The 23,240-nt window shown below is 39.8% G+C and overlaps 1 pseudogene across 1 annotated transcript in view; it reads right to left on the minus strand.

The window, feature by feature from the left end:
- LOC309653519 (cyclin-Y-like protein 1) overlaps positions 1-23,240 on the minus strand; it is a 41,815-nt pseudogene that overhangs the window by 2,083 nt on the left and 16,492 nt on the right. The window contains exons 4-9 of the transcript in view: positions 22,214-22,314; positions 18,629-18,664; positions 16,376-16,427; positions 15,284-15,403; positions 11,299-11,465; positions 7,855-8,017 (exon numbers count right to left, since the gene is read on the minus strand). The product of the transcript in view is annotated as a cyclin-Y-like protein 1 (transcript). The remainder of the gene's footprint in view (positions 1-7,854; positions 8,018-11,298; positions 11,466-15,283; positions 15,404-16,375; positions 16,428-18,628; positions 18,665-22,213; positions 22,315-23,240) is intronic.

Consider the following 23,240-nt stretch of genomic DNA (forward strand, 5'->3'; position numbering starts at 1 on the left):
TTTCTCATTGTTCATTCCCCCCAGTGGAAAAGGGGGGCACTGTTGGACTTAGGAAGTTGGAGAAATAGGTAATAATGCTTCTTTTAGTGATTTAGTTACAGAGCTCTTACGTGCAACAGAATGAGAGGAAGTAGAATGGTTCTGTGCATAGATTTGGGAGCTAGACTGATTAGGGATTCAACTCCCAGCTCCATCATTCATGGGCTGTTGATCCTGAACAAATTACTTAAGCTCTTAGTACTTCGTTTGTGTACTGCATCTTATACTTTCTCATCTGTGAAAGGGGGATAATGATAGTACTTATATTTTAGGGTTGAGAGGATCTAAAAGATGAAATCAGGTTAAGGTAAGTAAAACAAGGAGGAAGCAGCCATTCAGGCATGGAATGGAAAGGGAATTGAAAGACTAGTTTTCAAATTTGTGTCTGCATAAGAATCATTTGGGCTTCCTATTAGAAATGTAGATTCCCAGGCTTCAGCTCCAGGAATTGAGATGAATTTGGGATCCAAGAATTAGGTCTTTTTGTTCTGTTTTAGTAAACTTTTAGAATGATTTTAGGTTTACAGACAAGTTGCAAAGATATATCCGTTTTGCCCTAATATTAACATATTATCATAGCACATTTGTTAAACTAAGAAGTCAACATTAACGCACTACTGTTAACTCCAGACTTCATTTGGATTTCACCAGATTTTCCACTGATGTTCTTTATCTGTTCTAGGATTCCGCGTTGCATTTAGAGAAGCTTCATTTCTTACAGGGACTTTCAGCCCATGAGAGGCAGGTGGTCTGGAGACCACATCTTGAGAAACGCTAGGACATGTCAAGGGCTGAGGAAGGTCAAATTGCCCCATCCTCACCACCATCCTGGTGGTGGGGGTGTTGGATATAGAAATTTGATTTGAAGAGTTGGGATGGAATCCTCTCCCTTAGATGAGAGGGGTTACCTTAAGAAGTGAGGCATCTATTCCTAATGCCAGATGAAATGAGTTTTGGAGTTTGGAAGGTGGGGTTGCTGCCTAGCCTGAGGAGATACATCTAGGGATGTGGGCAGATCAGGGGAGTGAGTGCAGCAAATTGGGAACAACTACTTTGTGGGAACACAGGAGGGCTCAAGTAGTTGATTAAAGGGGATTACAAGGGGCCAGTTAGCCCGTGAGCCATAGAAATCCTGTATTTCCTGGAACCTGGTGATAGTGTTTTAGAAATGGCTCATAGTAGTAACCAACATCAAGCACTGCCACATTGGACACGAGCAGAGAGTCAAAGGGTGAAGCTGAGATGACCTTGTTGAGAGAGGGCAGTGGGAGGTGGACAAAACACTGATGCCCTGCGTTTGGAAGAGTCGGTTCCCACAGTGAGGAGATAAAGGGCCACCATCTGGGGAGCTAGAAGTAAAGGTCAGTAGAATTGAGAACGGTAAGATGAAGGAATAGATGTTGTAAGAAAAAGCTAGCAGAGTAATTTGAGGTCTTGAAGTAGAGATCGACATATTCTTGAGGACCTTAGGTTCTGAGGCTGTCACTGACTTTCTCTAATCACATTCAAATTATTTAGCTGCCCTCACAGCAGTTAAGTAATCACCTAACCTGTTCCTTTTTTTTTTTTTTTTTTTTCTTTAAAGAACATTCACCTCTTTTCATTTGACTCTGGATTTCTCTTAATTTCTATACTACTTCACTTTCCTGGTTCTTTCTGCATGTTAGCGATCCTAAACCATAAACTGGTATTCATAACATTTCTTTCACATGAAGTACATGTTATCTCATCTGCCAAACCCATTTAAAACGGACTAGTGGAAATTGCCTCAGAAGCCAAACAGATTGCACCTGTGTACAAGGGACCAGGTGTCTCTGAAGGGCTCCTAGATCTTTTGTATTCTTGCTGGCACGGTGTCAGGCTGGCCAGGCTGGTGAGTGGCTAACAGTTAAGATTTTAGGTGATCTAATCCTTAACTTGATAGATGCTGGGTGTAATCTACAGATTCTGCATAGAAATTAGCACTTACCCCTGGGAGAGCCCCTACCAGCTGTCAAGTGCTTTACCAAATAGCTCTATACTCAAGAATGCGGCTTCTGGGTGAGGGAACAGTCGTAGTCATTTTACATGTGGTTAGAGAGAAGTCTTGGGTGATGAAAGATTTTAGCTAACCTACACGCTATAGGTAAACATTTCCAAAAACATTGCATAACCTGAATACAGAGTGAATTGTTTTCCAGTAAATACTGGCTTCAGCATTTTTCAAAAATCAAGGAATGGTATATTTTATAGAATGGGAAAACTAAGAAATGAAATTTGACCTGTTGTAAAACTAGGATTTAGTGCTGTTGAATTTCAAGAATGGGCATACAGGGTACATTAGGAGTAAATGTGAAAGCATAGGGTCATGATGGAATCTGATACAGGGTGGAAAAAATTTCTCTTAACCAGAAACACTGGGCCCTAAGAAGTTGTCTTAGGGTCAACCACATGAATTTAACATACAAAAATGGCAATTTAATTTGGTTCAAACATACATTTCAAACTTTTGTCTTTTCCTTGTAAAGAATAAAGTTCAGTTCACGGTATACCAGAGTTAAAATTGCACAGATGTCAGTATTCCAATAGAGAAAAATAATTTTTCTTAAAAAGCGAAAAAATAAAATTTGAGTTCAGGTAGTCAGATATTCTTTTATAGTCTTACTACTTTAGGGAACAAACCCTTCCTCGGTATAAAAATCTGGAAAAACATGCCATAGTTGCCACCCTATTAATAACTAGTTTCCATGCCCCATATTTGTTGGAGAACCTACTTTGTGATGTTTAAATTTTTACCTTAAGTTGCCTCAATTTCCCATTTATTAAAATGGCTGTATTGCCTCTAGAATTAAAGCTGAAGGGGAAAAGCAATTTTTAGCGATTCCCCTTATTCTACCAACTTGTTCTTGAAGCTACAGTCATGCCCAATGTTCCTACCCCCAATTTTTTTTTTTTCAAACCTTCGACCACTCGAGATATGTCAGCATTTCTGCTTAGTAACTGGCATATTACTACGCGGTGCAAACTATTGATATAAACAGTGACTTGTGATCGATTTTTTTTCCCTTCTGTACTAAATCAGATCATTTCTCCTCATCAGCAACTTAACAAGAACAAAGTTAAAGATGTGACCTTAGGAAGGTAACTAAGGTGGAGGAAATACTACGGCAATACTATCAGGACTGATGGAATATTGCTCAAGTGCAGTGGCTAGGGTCTAAAAGAAACTTGAGAGATCTGGTATATTTCCAACTGAATGTTAAGTGAAATAGCATGTTAAAGTCAAATTACGTGGCTTGTTTAAAAGTCACCCTCTTAACAGCAACCACAATTCTACTGCTTCCTGTTCTTCCATTTTCTTTCCTGTTCAATTGCTTGAAACCCTCAAACAACAAGTTCTGATTCTACAGTATTCCTGTAATTCCTTTCTCTGTGGATTTACCTACTTTTATCTTTCAATGTGCATTTCCATCTTGGCACCATAACAAACAATTCAAAAATGCCATCTAATGCATTATGCCACTGAGCACTGTAGCCAGTGATTTTAAGTGGACTAGATTATCTTCAGGTTGAAAAGAGCGTAAGCTGAAGAAATAAATGTCTACATCTTAACTAAAGGCAGGGGTCAAAACAACTTATGAATGGTTAGTTGGAAAATGCTTTAAGGCCCGACTATCAGAGCTGACTGAAAACATTTGAGTTAGGCAGAGTTGTAATGTTATGTGAACAGTGAGAAGTGTTACAAACACAGTAGCCATATATTTTAATTAAAACAGAGTTTATTAGCTTTTCTTTTAATATAAACATGAGGAAGAAAAACCACATAAGTTGTAGCATTCTTTTCAAAATAAAACTGCAATCAGTACTTAAATTTCCAAGCTCCAAACTCCATAAACAATATTTTTTGAGGTGGTAGATTGTAGTATTTTATATACCATAATTTATCATTTATGTCTCTGTCCCTTAAAAATGATGGAACCTGCAGCACTCAGTATAATGTGAAGCCTTGCTATAAAGAGAGAAAGTACTTCTGGCCCAGAAATGCTTTGTTTACAGGCAAAATTCCTAGGATTACATTTGAGAAGGTAGGAGGAGAAAGATTTCACATAGTTGAGAACACTTTTTTTTTTTTTTTTTTTTAATATTTCAAGTTTAGGTGACATCGTTACCAATCTCCAAAAAGACTGATTACTGGACCTCCCTGCCTTTTAAAGCCTGAGGTAAGGGTTCCTAAGGTTTATATGTTTCCTCTTACATAGAACTTGAAGTGAGACACCTACAGCCAGGTTAACACACAGGATAGAAAAGCTGTTTCGTATCACTTACTCTCCTGTCACTACTACTAGGGTCCAGTTCTTTTCAATTTATTACATGTGAATTAACACTGTTGTTCATAATTCCTTCACCAAATCTAGAAAAAAGAAACTTAGGTGATCAAGCAGGTAAGCAGCCCAGCCTTGCAAAGGACTATTTTAAAAAGAGGAGGGGAGGTATCCCCTCAAGTCTTAGTGCAATTTTAAGCTTTGATACTTGTAGAAGTATAAATGCCACAAACTTACGAAACATCATTTGAAAGTTTAATCGAATTTCTTCTAAACTCATTTAGTTTTGTAAATTTTAAACGTTAAGCGTTTATTGTTTTATTTTTTTATTTTTTAAAATTTATGTATTTATTTATTTATGGCTGTGTTGGGTCTTCGTTTCTGTGCGAGGGCTTTCTCTAGTTGTGGCAAGCGGGGGCCACTCTTCATCGCGGTGCGCGGGCCTCTCATTATCGCGGCCTCTCTTGTTGCGGAGCACAGGCTCCAGACGCGCAGGCTCAGTAATTGTGGCTCACGGGCCTTCCCAAGCCAGGGCTCGAACCTGTGTCCCCAACAAGAGAGCCTGCGACAGTGAGAGGCCCGCGCACCGCGATGAAGAGTGGCCCCCGCTTGCCACAACTAGAGAAAGCCCTCACACAGAAACGACCCAACACGCCATTAAATAAATTAATTCATTTAAAAAAATAAAAAATAAAAAAATAAAAGCTTAATGTTTAAAATGTACAAAAGTAAATGAGTTTAGAAGAAATTCGATTAAAGTTTCAAGTGATGTTTTGCCAGTCTAGCATTTATACTTCTGCGACACTGTTCTGGAGTATCCAAGCACACTATATTAAAGCTTAAAATTGTTCTAAGACTTTTGGGACACCTTCTATTTCATCACCGGCTTGTTAATTACTGGACCACCATGTTGGCTGGAATTATGAAAATATCCTTTAACACAAGTACATAACAAAGAGGAAAATCATCACAAAATCAGAAGCACCATTATAGTTAACAAGAAATGCAGCACGGACCCAATAGAAGGAAATAACCTACTTTCTCTGTTTATGATCGCAAACATGCTAATATGCTAATAAGTACTGCCTGCAAAGAATTTGGATGACATGTGTTATTCAGCAGCTTTTTGGTTTAAATTGATTGCCAATAATGACTAGCAGCTTCAATGATATAGTAGGGAGGAAGAACCCTGCAAAACCTAACGATGCTACAACAGTCTGTTCCGAAGTTTGGCTTTATGAGTTGTTAGGAGTCCCATGTTTTTTTTTTGTTTTTTTTTTTGTGTTTTTTTTCTTTTTTGTTTTTTTTTGTTTTTTTTTCTTTTTTGTTTTTTTTTTGTTTTTTTGTTTTTTTTTCTTTTTTTGTTTTTTTACTTTTTTTTTTTTTTGGAGTCCCATTTTTTGATGGTAATACTGCACTGATTCTAAAGGAATATGCAGCAGTATGGGACAGTGAGGTAAGAAAAACATAGAAGTTATATAGCTAGTGTCTTTAAAGTCTAAAAATTTAAACTATTAATTAAAAAACGTCACATAGCTCACAGCTATCAGATATCTGTGCGTGGATTGGGAGCAGATATCTGTGCGTGGATTGGGAGCTTTTAGCTTTGGAGTGGTTTTTGTAACTCTGTTTACAATAAAAAGGACAGAAGAGCGTGTTACATTGACGAGGTCCCGTTCTTTCCTATGAGCATAATCTTCGCTTGTCCATGAGTCTCTTGAATTCAATGTCTTTCTTTAAGGTGAAAATACTAACTTTGCTGGTTTCTGAGCAGGAGAGGTGATATTTCTCCAGTCTTTGTTTCGAGGGGTTTATGATGTTACAACCCCTCACTTCTCCCTTAAGGGAGGATGGCATTGGAGCGCCGAATACCAATGAAATGATCAGCGCTGAAAGACCTTCTCATAGCAGCTCTACACACGTCTTTGTATTTGTCGTCACACAATCTGGAAATGGCCTAGGAAAGTCAATCAGGTAGAACATAGGTATAATTAGGGGGGAAAAAAATGTTCGGACCTTAAAAAAACAAAAAAAGCATCATTGATAAGCCACACATCTCCATTCGTTTAGATAAGTTCATAGTTACTGCTACTTTGGATAGCTGATATCTACACTAACTGACAGTTCCCTAAGGTAATAACCTTTAAGGGCTATGATTAGATTGCTGGGGCAAGGGGTAACTTGCCCTAATAACTTAGAGTTACTTAAAAATTGGCTTCCTAATGATAGGCTCCTAATAGCAATATCATCTGTTACCTACACACGTGATCCTTAAACGTAATGGACATACACTTGGGCAAAATCAGTGTTTACTCAGCTATTCAACTTCTCTTCAGTTTTCATTAGTTATTACATACTCTAAGAAAATTTTAATCAGGTAGGTATGTGCTGAAGGTAGGAGAGGTCTAATGACAAGCGCTGAAAGGTGCTATTTCACTTGCACATAAATTATGGTAGAAAAACATCTTATTCTAAAGTACCACCAAGGTACCACAGAAAGTATCAATTTTAAATGTGTTCATTTCAGTTGTGAATTTTGCTGTATACCCACCAAAAATCATAAGCCATAAGTATTACGTTGTTCCATGTACGTTACCATTTATATTAAAAACTCATGTACTTTCTACATCCAGTATCTGAATCCACATTATACCTTCCAAGTATAGGTCTCTCAGGTTAGCCACGGATGCTTTGTCTAATAAACTCATGGGACTGAACTGTGATACACACACACACACACACACACACACATACACACACACACACACACACACGAACTGCAAGCTGAGTAAAAAACAGTTAAGAGGGAATTCCCTGCTGGCGCAGTGGTTAAGAATCCGCCTGCCAATGCAGGGGACACGGATTTGGGCCCTGGTCCGGGAAGATCCCACATGCCGAGGAGCAACTAAGCCCGTGCGCCACAACTACTGACCCTGCGCTCTAGAGCCCGTGCTCTGCAACAAGGGCAGCCACTGCAATGAGAAGCCTGCGCACCGCAATGAAGAGCAGCCCCCGCCCGCCGCAGCTAGAGAAAGCCCGCGTGCAGCAGCGAAGACCCAATGCAGCCATAAATAAATAAATACATTTATTTATTTATTAAAAATATCAAGACAGTAGAAATAGTCCAAAACATCAATTATTAAAAAAAAAACAGACAGTTAAGAGTGGTAAGTAGATTCTGTAGGTACATCTGATTAGGGATACAATTTTAAGAAATTATTCATGTACGGTTATATGTAAGTGTAGAGGTTCAAATGGAAAACCATTAAGAACAGATTAAATATGATTGAAAGTATTCTGAATTATGGTTACAGAAGAGACAATTTTTTTTTTTATAATGTGGGATCCCTGTATAAACCATAAAAGACACAGGAAATATGATGCCAACGGGTCAATAAGCTCTTCAAACTGTTAACAGCTTTCCATTTTCCTAATCACTGCTTAATATAATTTAGCTACAGGTGTGGCTTCGGTGGCTGACAGAAAACCCCAGTTAGTGATTTCACAGCCTTACCTCTAAGTTCTGTGCTCTTTCTTTGCTAAGAGGAGTGAATAGAACATTCAGGTTGTTGTCATCTGCTAAGGAGCGAAGGTCAAAGTAGTATTTGGCATACACACTGAAAGGAACATTAATATTAAACTGAAGTAGCTCCACGAAGTGCCTTTCCATCTCATTCCTGGGGGAGGAGGAGAAGACAAAACCAACACAGGACAATTTTAGTCAACTGGGCTATCTTCAAAAATACCATTCTGAGCTACTAGGATGGCTCTAAATACTGTTTTGAAACCAATAATGGCTACCCAGCTGGATTAATACCCTAATGTGCAAACAAGGTACAGCTATTTGTGGTCCTTTCTGCGTCCCAGCACTTTGAGTCTGGGACAAGGGGGAAGAGGTCATGGCCCTCTTATGCACTCATGCTGCTGACTCAGGGGCTCATTCTTCAGAGTTCCATTAGTGCAGCTGTACGATTCATGCTCCACACTCACTCACGAGGCCCCGCTCTAGTGATCAGTTGAAAGGAATGATGTATGCTGTTTATTAGCTCTGAAGAACTTGCAGACATTTTCACCGGGCTGATGACAGGAAGGGGCTTACTGAAGTAGAGACGAGCCAACAAAAGGAGTGGGCACATCACCACGGCAACAAATGGATCCATCGAGAGCCACTGCTATTATCTCTGAGGGGGGAAAACTCTTGAGGCAACAAGGATTCATCTCAAGTAAATAAATAAATAAGCTACATTCGATGGGAAAGGGAATCCCCCCACCCCCACCCCCACCCCGTGCATGGGGCTGTGTCAAAGGGCATAATGCAAGTTTCTGTTCACCTTAAAACCTTACTAGGGTGAGTTGTCGTCACCATGACAGGACAGGATGCACTTTTTAAGCTTAGGAAGGCAGTAAGATTATGTCTCAGCTAGACTAAACCCACTTTACGATACGACCTCTGATAGAGCAGTTGTTGCCCCCGGTGTTAGGAGAGCAGCCCAGAATGTTCAGACCTACCGCCCCTTGCCAGGACAGACTGCACACGCCCACAGAGGGCGAATTCAATGAAGTGGGAAAGTAGAGTGCTGGGAGCAGGCTTCTGCTATATGACCATATCCAGCCATTTGCTTGCCAAATGTTTAAGTAAATAAATATAAAGTTAGAGTAAATCTTACCACTTTTCACAGCAATCACTTTAGAGAGTTGATTAGATAAAAATGATAAATACCCAAACAAACATGCAAGTGGCTTATTTTACAATACATTTGGTTTCTTGGTTTTCAAGTGTTAATATTTTATCCATTGGATAAATCAACAAATGCTCCATGTTCTCCTGTATGGAGAGCAGAGTATGAGCAGAAATGAGGTTTCTCATTTGTTGAACTTTAAACCTAACTGAACCTACTTCCAAAATTAATTTCCTGTTCATACGGCCAGAAGTCTATAGAAATGTAAATCAGATAATGTTTTGATAATCAGCTAATCAGGACTTAATTTACTACAGGAATAAATGCACTTCACTATCCCTTTTATATTTTCTCCACTAATACATTTTAATTGTGTGGAAATACAGTACTTCATAGGATTAACATGTCTATTAATAGAGCTTTAATCACTGAAGAAAAGCATTATGCCTACAGAATATGCATCTTCTGTGTTTTTTGCTGTTTGTAAATGGCTAGGTGGCTGAAGAGCCTACCACTTACAGGCGCAGCAAACTGTCTGAACAGCAGCTGCTCAGTTTAACTTACTCTTTTGAAGGGAAATATATATTTAACAAGACACAGAGATGTTAGAAAGTTTTAAGGAAAAGCTGATAGACAGCAATTTTTCAATTCAGACTCAAAATGAGACCATTACAAATAGTAGTCAACAGCAGAGGGATGAAACAAATGTGTATTAAACACTTTGTTGTAATGCTTTCCAACTCCCAAAGATCATAAACAAAAGCAGCCTATTATAAACATAACTCCTGGTGATTCTCCGTTCTACACAGAAAAGCGTTGTTTAGAATTAGTTTCTTCATAGCTGGACAGTGCCGCCAATGCTCCTGGGCTCAATGTCTATGAACACCCACACGTTTCCCTGCATGTTCTCGGATGTTGTACCTGGAACCAGAGCCCCAGTCAGCTCAGCTGCAGATTCTGAGAAAATTTCAGCTGCCATCATGGCAGGGATGGTGTTCACGATTACAAATTTTCCTTCCTTCAAGGGACCAGTTCAAAGACTGATGATAGTGTTGGTCAACGTCACTTTAGTTTCTGCAACTTCCAAAAGTACTTCTATTCATTTCAAATTCATTATCTGCTGTTCCACTGTTTGCTAAGATTGCTACCAGCAATATCACCACGACCACCTGGTTTACATGATCACCAAAGTGGGCATTTTCACCAAAAGCCACTTTGACAGCTACTGACAGTCACTGGTCCCTTCTCTTAGTCACAGCTTTCCTCGCTTCAGCTGTAAATATGCACTTTGGTAATTGTGAATTATCTAGGGTAAGGGGCAAAGGTAACAAAAACAAACTCTTGCCCCTGCCTGCCATCTTGATCGGCCGCTGCTGTCCAATATAATCAAGAGGTGTCCTTTCACATTTTCCTGAATGCCACCCACAAAGACAGGTTCACTGTCAAGCGGGCACTTCGAGAGTCTGCTGGAATTACCTCTCTGGCTCATCCTGCTTCCCACCCTTGGGGCCCTTCACCAGAGCCAGATTGGAAGCCTGGCGTTTCATGCCAATGTGAGCGTGCCATCTGTGAGGAGAACCTGCCTAGTTAACTCAAGGCCCCACAAAGTGCCGCTGTGTTTGCTGAGTGCCCTGGGTGAGGCCCCAGGGATGCTTCCCGGACGACCTGAGAGGTAGGTGTTTCCTAGCTCAGCAGACTTTAGGGGAGGAGACAGGAACACAGGGATCTGAAACCTTTATATGTGGCTACCTGTACATCATAGTTTCTGTAACAACAGAACCTCAGATAAAAAGGAGAAAAAGACCAGCAAAAGCAAATACACAATGTGTGACTCAGGTTGAAATTATAACCTGTCAGTAGTCTAGAGGCCCTAAGACCTTAACAGTGGCCACTTGCTTCAAAGACCAGGCATGTGCCCCTTAAAAATGGACTGGACCTGGTAGACAGCTTTAAGAAAGCTGTCAAGTTACTTACTGTACCATGTTGCTCTGGTAGTGAGCTTGTAAAATGTTTGGCAAAAACCACCAGAAAAATAATTTCAATTTCTCAAGCAGAATATTACAACAATAACACATCAAGACCTACCAATGAATGAGGGGAAATACAAATTGTTATACTACAGCTAGATAGAAAGAAGGCTGTAATTTTATGTCTATTTCAGCTCTCTGCACAAGGTAACCTTTCTTAAAATGTAACATTTCGTAAAAATGTAAACTTTATGAGAGCAAATGAGGTATTGGAAAATGGTTAGAAAGTTCACGGTAACCTTACAAACTCACATGTCCTCAACTGTAACGTCCTTGAGGATCTGGCAGTCGTCCACATTCCATACAGCCCGATCGTCCCAAAACTCGGAGGCAAGAAGAATGGCTCCCAAAACAATTCTTTTCCAGTTAGTGGGGCAAATGTCGATCTCAGCATAAGTTAAAAGCCTTTCTAAGTAAACCTGCAAAAGTAGAGCACTGATCTTTGATTTTCGTTCAGTTTAAGTGCTGTGATAAGAATTGTTAGGAATGACAGATTTCATCTCTTTTTGACACCCCTTTTATTCCTAGGTTCTACAAAGACTTTGCTCAGCCAAGCCAAGGCCAGAGGCCAGGTCACAGTTGTAAGTCAGATATTTCTGTGAGTCTGATATTTCTACTCTGCCCGTGTGAATTTCCAACCCAATTTTGGTCACAGGAATGAAAGGACATCTCAGCAAAGGGCATTCTAAAGACACGCATTGTATTATTACCTTCCCACTTGTCAAGGGCAGCACATACAGCCCAGTGTCGACTTCAACTGTTCAGTAAATGCTTGAGTGCCTATCACGTGCAATGTTAACTACAAGACTGGTGGTGGTTGCATGGCGATTTTACATAACGCTTGAGTGTGTAAAATTCTGGTAAGACTGAGCACATCTTTACCTTCTCTTCAGAGTCAGTCACCAGTCCTTTTGTGGCATGAACTTGAAGATAAAAACTGGTGGTCAAGAGAGCCTCCCAGTGGCTGCTGCGTGGCACAGCAGGACAGGCAGTACAAAGGGGCTTTACAACTGTCAAGTATTCCCATATTTTAGTGCCTTTTGAAGGAACACACATGCATACAAAGGGTAGTCCTTTTCATAGCCCCAATTTTTCACATCTCCATTATCATTTCATTATTCATTTCTGTCTTACATAATCTGCAGCTTAGTCAATTCTTTTGGTTTTAAGGTGGGAAGACCTGCCTGTGTCTGTATCCCTGGGGCTCCTCTAAACCTGCCGGTTTGTGAGATGATTTCACGGTTTCTTTTACATGTATCAAATGTCTACCCTACAAAGAACTGGATGGAGTTAACAGCTGAGCAAAGATTAGAGAGGTAAGCTGTGATTTGTTGTTACCTCTGTAGAAGAGTGTATATGCCATTTGACAAAAAGAAAAATGTCCAGTTTGAAAGAGTCTGTTTACTCTCTGAAGGGTTATCAGATTGACAGCTCAGATTCGCCCATGCCCTCCAAACTCTACTGTGTTTTCAAACACGGGTATTGAGATTATATGTTCTTAGTGAAATTCGGCTCCCATTCCCCAAAGAACTCAGCACTCTCTAGTACCCTAAGAACGACTCTCCCCGCAAGGTTCAACTCTCTACTTTATGGGACTCATCAGAGGCACTGAAACGACACTGGCAATCTCTCAACTTCCTCTCACCTTTGTACTGGCAAACTTGGTACACGTGCTGATATTCATTTATCCCACTTGCCCTCCTGTCTCGGAGGAAGCGAGATTTCTTTCTTTTCACTGAAGCTAACTCTCCTATGAATGAAGTTGATCCCACCTCACTTCTGCAGAGCACTGTGCCCACAGTTAGTCTCCTTTTGAACAACTTCTCCCTGTCAGAGGCTTCCTCCAGTGTGAATGCTTCCATGTCCCCAGCCTGTCCCCCACTGCCCCTAGACGGCGTCCTCAGGCCTGAGGCCAGCTCCTCATCTCCCATCCTCTCCTTAACCCACTTCAGTCAGCCTCCTGCTGCTACCACTCTACAGAGACTACTCTTGCCGTGGTCACCGGTGCCTTCACACAAACAACCCAGAGCTCTTCGTCCCAGAGCTCCACTCCCCAGGCCTTCCCTCATAAATGAAAGAGCACTGCCACACGCCCAGTCGCTGAGACCAAAAACCTGCACTTGAGTGTATCCTGCTCCAATCTGTTAGGACTTCTTGTTATCTCTACCTTCACTGGTACCCTGACCGCTTTTCTGTCTGTCACTTCTGACTTGTATCGCTGCCACTGCCTAACTTCTCTGCCTCCCAACAGACTACAGTCTGTTCTCCCCAAAGCAGCCAGGAGAGCCTCTTCAATTAAGAGTACTTTATGCGCCTGCTCCAGATCTGCCAGAGGCTTCCCATCAAACAAATACCTTCTTCCCGTGGCCTGCAAGTTACGAGGCCCTGTGCGGTACGGCCTTGTCCTTCCGTGACCTCATCACCTATGCTCTTTCCCTCATTCCCCGCTCGGATCACAATGGCCACCTTGCTTTTCCTTGAACACACAGAACAAGTTCCTGTCTCAGAGCCTTGCACTTGTCCCCTCTGCCCGTAATGCCAGCGTACCTGATCTTCCTCAGTTCAGCCAGGTCCTGGGTTCAAACATTACCTCTTTAAAGAGGCTCTTCCTGAGCTTTCTAGTAAGCCCCTCTAATCACTTTATCCCTTTACCTTGCTTTCTCTTCATGGTTTTTACCACCACTTGAAATAGTCATCTTTTAAAAAACACTCATTAAAAAAAAACACTTATACTTTGCTATACACCTGAAACTAACACAACACTGTAAATCAACTGTACTCCGATAAAAAAAAAAAAAAAAAAAATTTACGTCTTCCACACTTGCTCCATAAAGGCGAGAACTTTATTTATCCAACTTGTTCTCTCCTCCACCCCCCACATGTAGAAAAGTGACACAGAGTAGGTATTCAGTGACATGGTATTTATGACATGAGCAACTTCTTGGTAGCATTTAGCGTTTGGACCATACTCTCCTTCTTGAACCTCTCCTGGTGTCTCTTAGGGTTCTCTGCTGGGTTTCCTACCACTGTAGCCACTCCTCTGGGGATCTGTCCCTTAAGTGCTGACAGTCCCTAGTAGGATCTATCTTCTACCCACTTTTTATTTTACATACTTTCTCTGCATTTGAACAGCTACACTTAATTCCCTCCCTCTAGCTCAGATTCATGCTCCAATCCCATATATTCAAATGATTACTAGACACTGCCATTCTGCTGTCTCGCAGGTACATCAAGCTTAACTTGGCTACAAAGAAATGCCCCTCTTCCAACCCAAATACTCTCCTTCCTGCATTTCCTAGCTCTCCATATGCAAGCACCATTCCTGCCTCTCTCAAGCATGTGCTAAGCACTCCAAGTGGCCTGTAGCGCCAAGAAAAGGCCTGTGTCTGATCCAGTACCCACTGAGGGGTCTCTTTTCAAAAGGACAAGCCTCCTGTCCTAAATTCTGCCTTGATAGGAGCAGGCAGTGAGTGGCCTAAGTATTCCTTCCCTGCAGACCACGCAGCTGACTTTCCCCCCTACAGGTTTGCTATAGGGAGGAGTAAAACAATCCCAACTACCTCTCACTTGAATATGATTTATTATTCAAATGATAAAATCTTACCATAGGAATTAGGAATGGATGACAAAAAGGTCCTTACACAGCTGTAGCTTAGCAGGCTAACTAGAGTAAAGCCTTCTGAAGTCCTACTGGCACCCTAGTCCTGGGCAACTTCACATGCAGGCAATAAGAGGACAGCAGGGATGGTTAACACCATTATCCATTATCCAAGGAACAGAGAACTGAGGGCAGTAGTTCTCAGTCAGGACACACATCAGAACTGCCTAGGCAGTGCAGTCTGGGACTCAGCTTCAAACTGCCTGGAACCTGTTTCTGCCTGTGGACCAGAGCGCTCAGTGATTGCCCCGCCCCACCACCACCACACGCGTCGTCTGTGTGTGCGTGTGTGCACTGTGCGTGCGTGTGTCCCCTCAGGTGTGGAAGGAGAAACCAGAAATCTCTCCTGCTGCCTTTAATAGCAATTGTTTTGTGATGAGAAAAGCAATGGCAACGTTTTAAATCATAATGATGATTAAAGCTCAAATGTGTATACTTTACTTTCTTTTGATAGGTTTCTCTTAATAAAGTTCTAATGATCGTTTCAGGAACCTACTTTCATTTGGGAAAAACAGGACCATACCATGTGTACAAGACAGAAATTTCTACAGATGCTTTATGAAAGAAAAAATATCTTACCAAAGTTACTACTGCACCTTCAGCAGTTAGCTGTGCGGCACTAGAAAGAGTATGAACAAATCCGTAAATGAATTTGTGTTCAGGATCATGCTCGAAGTATTCCTCTGGAATCTTTTCTCGCTGAAGGGAGAAAAAATGCAATTTAAGTATCCACGGAAGAAAAATACTTAAAAGTACCCTTAAGATAGCAGTCTTCACACTTGGGCCCACGTGCCCCTTAAAATAATTCTGATTGGGTGACATGTCTTGTAGTCTTTTAAATCTAAACAATGGGATCCTAAAATACCACAGTGATCCAGTACTCACCACCATTCATTAAAGAAAAATACAGGCACAACCGCAGAAAATTTATGTATTTCCACGTTCCTCCCCACAGAATTCTAACCAAATGTAAACTATTGGGTTGGCCAAAAAGTTCATTTGGTTTTAAGTAAAAATAAAAGACACAGTTTTCATTTTCACCAAGCATTTTATTGAACAATATATTCACTAACCAAACAAACTTTTTGGCCAACCCAATACTTTTAGGCTCAAAAGTCTTGCTGATCACCATATGTCATACTTTTCTGTAGTCAACTTTGAAAACACATTTCCAGTGTCCTGTAACCATAAGGCTCTAAGAATGTGCTGTCCTGTACAGCAGTCGCCAGCCACGTGTGGCCACAGAGCACCCGGAGAAGTGAATTTTAAAACTTTGTCATTTTAATTCGTTTAAAATGTAAACAGTTTTCTAATTTTCTTCTTAGAGGCCTTATCATATTAGGTTTATTTACAAATATTTATATTGTTTGATGCTATGGAACATCATCCTTTAAAAAGATACATTTTCTGTTACTTGGGTATGTTTACTTACCTGCTCACTATTCACACAAAGTGCAACTCGGTTCATATCCATCAACCCCTTATACAACACGCCTTCGGGAAAATGACTAGACACAACATGGCGTGGGGAAGAAGACTTAAAGGAAGATGAATTTGACTTCGAGCTGGAGGAAGTAATTTTCTTCTAGTAATTAATTTCAAAGCAAATCAGCATGAAATAAACACAACTGTATAAGAGAAAAATACCACTTCAATAAAACTGACACTTACTGTGAGTGGATGTAATCTCTCATCAAAAATATCCAAGGATCTATCTGCAACTCTATAAAATAAGAATGTGCATTTAAAAAATTAATTCAGGACTTACTATCTTAGTAAAATATCGGCTAGGAGTAGAGAGAGGGGTAGAGGAAGCTTAACCTTCAACGAAGCAAACAGTTTTATAAATTCTTCTCCTGGATTCCACCCTTAGAAAGGTTTCCTGACCTATTTTTACTCAGCACATCAAGTTCTGTGAAACCTTTTCTACAACAACCAGCCAGAGTTGCCTCTATAAGCACTGACCCTCCCTAACAGGCAATGCTAGTAAACCAATATATTTTCACCCCTCTAACCTCACACTGGAATATGCAAGAACATTTTATGAAGCAGTGGTGGTGGGCAATAAATTCTTCTCACTTCAATCAATGTGAATATGAGATTCATGGTTTTTTCCCGTTTTTTTCTCTTTAGTTCTTTATATCCTTATTGTGTATTTCTTCTTGTCTCTTTTAAATAGTTTGAGTTAAAAATGTAATTGTCTTTTTATTTTAAAAGAAACCAGGCTTTTTAATTTAAAATTTCACCACACTAATACACTGCGCTCATTTGAACAGCGGTTCTCTAAATGTGGTCTGCAGGCCTCTGGGATTCTCCCCTATCCCCTCCTTCAGGAGGCCCAAGAGGTCAAAACTGCTTTTATAAGAATACTAAGACACTACCTGCCCTTCACATTGTGTGACATTTGCTATGGATGTATAAAAGCAAAAGTGGGTAAAACTGCTGGTTTCTGAGCATGAATCAAGGCAGTGGTACCAAACTGAATTAGAAGTCATTCAATTATTCACTGCCACTTGCAGTTAAAAAATCTGCTTGAAGAACATCCTTGATAAAAGAGTAAAAATTAATAGTGTTCTTAAACCTTGGTCCTTCTTTTTAATATTCTGAATAAGTGGAAAGTATGCATTAAGCACTTTTACATACTGAAATATGGCTGTGTTAAGGAAAAGCACTTGTGACTTGGCGGTAAGTCATTTTTTTCATAGAACACCATCTTTATTTGAAACACTTTTTTCATCGAACACCATCGTTATTTGAATGTACAACTGACACAGTCATTCTTTCAAAAATGAACAAAGTGAGCCTGTCACTTCAAGGAAAATAACTCTAAAGTTATTTGTTGCCAATGATAAAATTCAAGCCATCAAGCTAAAAATATCAGGAGTTTTGGAAAACTTCTACCTTCGATTGTGAACTTGACAACTTCTCAACACTTAAAAGACTTTTCTGGTAAGACTGGTGGTGATACTAACAAAAGTGAGTTTTTGACACTGTCTAAAGAAATGTGAACCAATACTTTCCAAATGACCAATGTATAATATTATAAAGTCAGGTACAGGTAAAAAGATCTACTCAGTATGCATGACAGATCAATGGGTATTAATTTAACATAGTATTTATTACAAGTTCATTGATATGATTTAGAATTCCATTTTAACTAATTTAAGAAACTAGCACATGCAGACTTTTGGTACAGTATCAAAGAATATACCAAATTATCTGAAGGCTTTAAAAATACACCTTTTTCCAACTATATATCTGCAAGCGGCTGGATCTTCTTCATATTGTTTCTTCAAAACAAATGACTGAAGACAGAATAGATATGAGAATCAGCTGTCTTCTATTGAGGAGATACTTTTCTCTCAATATTTTTTGTTGTGGAAAATAGTTATTTTTCATTAAAAAAAATGATTTATGTTGAACACTGGGGTTCCCAATCAGGGGTGATTTCGTCCCCCAGGGGACTTCTGGCCATGGCTGGAGACAGTTTTGGTTGTCGTAATGTGGAGGGAAGAAGGTGCTACTGGCATCTAGTGAGTAGAGGCCAAGGGTGCTGCTATATATCCTATAACACACAGGACGACACCCCACAACAAAGCATTATCTAGCTCAAAATTTCAGTAGTGCTAAGGCACACCCTGTTTTAATATACAATGAATTTAATTTTTTAAATTCTCAATTTCAATTTCTAATACAGTAAATTATCAATATAACCCATATAAACAAATACTCTTTGGGATGCTCAGTAACCTAAGAATTAAGGGTCCTAAGAGAAAAATAAATGATTCACTTCTATATTGTAATAAAAGCACTCTAATAATAAAAGCTTATGCCAGTAACATCTATAGTTATTACCTAACACTAAACTTGATACCTTGTAAATTAATTAGCTGGAATAACAAGATAGGTTTCAAAAGAGCTCACCTGTTCTTGATGTGGTAATATATTGCTAAGGTCATACTGTGGAGGAAAAAAAATACATTGTCATCACTGATTTTTATCATATCAGGCCTGAAGACATTTTTAAAAAGGGGTTAGCAAGGAGGGAAGACCTTCCAGAGGCCCAGTGGCCCCGAAATCCTCGAATTCAGAACAGTACCACATGGGTGCTTTCCCCCTTGTTTTAGGTTCTTCAGCTTTTAGCAAAATTAGGAGACCCAAAATGCTAGATATGCTGTTAGAAGGCATGTTTTGGTTGATTATTATAATATATAAATTATTACATATGTCCCCTGTCATTTGTCCTTCTACCCACAAAACCTTCTGTCCTGTACAAGTTATATCTATCTATACACATGCTTAAATTTAAGCCATATAGTAGTTTGTGTGTGGGGGTGTGTGTGTGTGTGTGTGGTTGTTTTGTTAGCCCCTGCATTTCAGTTGATTTAGTTCGCTATCCACCTACCCATCCGTTTTCCATTATTTCCCTAAAAGTAAATAATAAAAGTGCTCTATACCAAAATGATTTCAAATCACTTTTACATAATTATTAGAAAATTTAATAGCAAAATTTTATAGCCACAAAACTGATGATAGGTCTAGCTATCCTGAAATAAGCAGTGCTAATAAGACAGCATAATACTACACAGTATCCTATTAATGACAGGTATTTCCAAATTATTTTAAATAAAGTATTAACGAACAGATAGATACAAGTCCTTAGGTAGTCTTTTTTAAGTTACTATATTCCTAAGTTATTCACAGATGTTGTATATTAGGCAACAAAGGGGTTCTCTGGTTAAGTTATATGCTCCCCTTTGTTCTCAGTGTCTAAAATGAAACTCAAAATAATTGAGGGAAGGCAAATCTGAATTTTAGAATAGGTCTATAGAATCTTAGCACTTGTATAAAGGCCTGTAACACCGTTAGCATCAAAGATGGATACTTCTATAGTGCTTCCAAGTTTCATCTTCAAATTGATTTTAAAATCACAGCATTAGAAGTTTTATGATGGAAAGGACCACTGAACCGTAGATGACATTTAATTAAACCACCCATTTTACAGATAAGGGAACCAAGGCTTAAAACTGACTTACCTAAGGTCCCACTAATTATCAGAAGCAGTTCTCTTTCTCCTGCCCTCTAACCAAATAGTGGCTCCCAAGCTCAGCTGCACACTGGGATCATCTGAGAAGCTTTAAAAACTGCCTGGCTTCTGCTTCAAGATGTTCTGATTTAACCGGCACTGGGTATGACTTGGGCATCAGGACTGTTTTTAAAGATCCCCAGATGACTGCAGCGTGCAGCAAAGTTTAGGGATGAATGAGTTAGGGTTAAGATCGGAGAATCACTCGGGATGCTTTTGTCCATATAATCATGCTTCACATCATTCCCCATCTTGTCAACAGGTGTGTGTGCGTGGGTGAGAGAGAGACAGACAGACAGACAGACACACAGACACTGTGTCTTGGAGGCGGGGGCAGGCGGGTGGACTTTGTGCATCCAGAAACATATATCTTGAAAAGTTGCATAAGTGATTCTAATAAGGCTCACCTACCCCACTGAGAACAGCTACCCCACTGAAAACTAACCCCATGATAAACATTTTCAAAATCATTCCTAAAAGCCAATTGGCCCTATTAATTTTCTCAGTAAACCTTTATTTCACCAATAATGAATGTGATGAATGATCATTTCTAAAACTTCATGAGAGCAAATTAAAATTTACTGTACTTCCAAAAATTAGACTAGGTCGGGAAAAAAAAGGATGAAACCTTCTTGTCTGAGCAAGGTAAATCTTTTTTTTTTTTTTTTAATTTTATTTAATTTTACTTAATTTGGGATGCATGGGGTCTTTGTTACTGCGCGCGGGCTTTCTCTAGTTGCCAAGAGCGGGGGCTGCTCTTTGTCGTGGTGCGCGGCCTTCTCACTGTGGTGGCTTCTCTTGTTGCACGGCACGGGCTCTAGGTGCGTGGGCTTCAGTAGTTGCACACGGGCTCAGTAGTTGTGGCTCGCGGGCTCTACGGCACAGGCTCAGTAGTTGTGGCGCACGGGTTTAATTGCTCTGCGGCATGTGGGATCTTCCCAGACCAGGGCTCGAACCTGTGTCACCTGCGTTGGCAGGCAGATTCTTAAACCACTACACCACCAGGGAAGTCCCTGAGCAAGGTTTACTTTCAAAGTACTTTTGAATTATATACTGGACATCAGACTCTTTTGAATTCAAAAGAAGCTGCGACTCTAGCCAAAGTAGAGTGGTTTTTGTACCCACAGATTCAGTGTCTTGGCTGAAGAAAAACATTGAGTGATTATGTGATAAGTGCCCAAACTCAGGACTTTAGAGATGGGGCTCAGTTTTTGCTGAAACATGACTTGACTGCAACTATTATTGTAAGCAAGAGAGGAAAGTTACATTATTATGACTGTGAACTTGCTGTCTTTAATTAAAGTAGAAGTTACTGAGAATTTAAATAGCTAAAAAAAAAGCTGGCACATTAAAAACCAATTAAAAATACAATTAGCTTATAAAATTAAGACAACAAATAAAATTAAGGATAAGGACATTAATATTTTCAAATAGCATTTCCCAAACTGTGTTCTGGAAAATCAACATTCATATCCTAAGGAGATGTTAATGTTTCGTGGACAACCGCGAGGGAGGAGGCAAGAAGCTCTGCATCCCGTTTGGTTTTTTTCTCTTAAATAAGCTTGAAAGGTTCATCATTAGGGTGTTTTGAAAGTGCATCTCCAATTGTGGACTATGAGGTGCTCCCAGAAATTAAAGAATAGTTTCCATCATCATGACACTGTTCGTGTCTCCTTAAGTATAAGCCTGACCACAGCCATGTTTCCGAAACCTCACCTCTTTTATTGTTCTCTGCTGTGAGTGATACAGTGTGTTGGAGATATATATATATAAACAAAACTTAAATGTGTCTATTAAGTTAAAACCTCAGTTGAACAAATTTCATCTACAAAGAAATTAAGCTTGAGTGTGTATTTCTTAAGACTGGTTTGATATATTCTCCCCCTCTTTGGGGGACAGGAAGGAGAAGTAAAATTTCATACAGAAAGAGTGCAGGAAAAAAAAAAAAGCACAGTGGGATAAATCTGACAAACTCCAATTAAATTTAAATGCAGATTCGCTTTGGTGCCAGCAGGGGACAAGCTGTTCCTTCTTCTAAGAGCAGCTTCCAAAGTAGTGCACGTTGTTTGAGGACTACAACTCATACAGTAATAATTGTCTCTAGAAACAGCCAATCAAAAGCACCTCTCTTTCTCACTGTGTTCAACAATGGCTTAGCAACAGAAACGCGTCAAATAAAGATTTATACTTTTTCTGGGATTTCTTATTTGCTAACTGGCTTTCCCTTCTATCATGCGCTCTAAGATTAAAATGGAAACTGAAAATTCATATTTAGGTCCTTGAAATCAATCTATAGTTGACACCAGTTTTTTAACCTGATCACTGAAAAGGACAATTCAAATGAATGAACTTATGTATGGCTAGGATGCTTTTAGCGATAAGGGGGTCTGTCACTCAGCCCTTGGCAACCTACTTGTACTCACCATTTTACTGTGGTTCTAAGATTAGGCTGGCTGACCGTGCTGTCATCTAGAAATATTGTTGAGCATGAGCTATACTTTTTAGTAAGCTGCCCTGGAGATACCTGAAGGGGAAGGGAAATAGAAGAAAATGTCACAGTAAGTTAAACCTATCAAGTGTGTGTTTTTCCTCGGTTAAAATGTCAAACGATAAAGCATTAAGATTTTTCTTACACTCCATGAACTGCCTGAGTGTGATATCATGTGCAGCTCTATGGGAAACCTCTATACTCTGACTTCCACAGACGAGCTTTGAGAAATGGGTTCTAAAATGCTGCCTTGATATAGTACCTATAATCAAACCTGGCAAGCACCTATTATAAATTACCTTTATAATAATGTAAAAAGTTTAGAATAAGATTTCAGGGTTTTTTCCTTAAGCAATGAAATGCAGCTGAGATTTCCTATTTCTATTCATTTACTACAATAAAACGTAATGCTTTATATAATACCGATGTAGGAGCATTTCACTGCAGTAAATGAACACCAATAATAAATGTTCAGGAGACAGTGTGACGAAACAAACGTTTTCCAATCAGAGGCTGGGCATGCCAGGGCTGCTCTATCACTAAAAAGCTGGGGGCCATAAGTCTCTCTGGGCCTCAATTTCCTTATCTGGAGGACAAAAAGGTACTGCTTAAAGATTCTCTCGCATCCAAAAAAAACGGATAAAACAACTCTGAGAATTTAACTTCTCACTTCATGTTTAAGTAAGACTGCCATTACATTACTCAAGTGAGAACCTCAGAGAATACTTGCCATTCATTTCAAAATTGTACTAATTCTGTTCTACGTGTTATTTGACACTCCTGCCTCACCCATGCTGCTCTCTGCCTGCAATGCCTTTTTCTTCCTCCTGTCCCAGCAAGCTTGACCCCATCTGCCTCTAGGATCCCTTTGCCAGCAGGCACACCACAAAACTTCTCACTTTCTGCACACTCACACATCTAATTTACCAACTGTTCCATGGTCTCAGCTGCTTGCATAGTAC

The sequence above is a fragment of the Balaenoptera physalus genome (genome assembly GCF_965194825.1).
Source record: "Balaenoptera physalus genome assembly, contig: HAP1_SCAFFOLD_525, whole genome shotgun sequence".
In the NCBI taxonomy this organism is placed as follows: domain Eukaryota; kingdom Metazoa; phylum Chordata; class Mammalia; order Artiodactyla; family Balaenopteridae; genus Balaenoptera; species Balaenoptera physalus.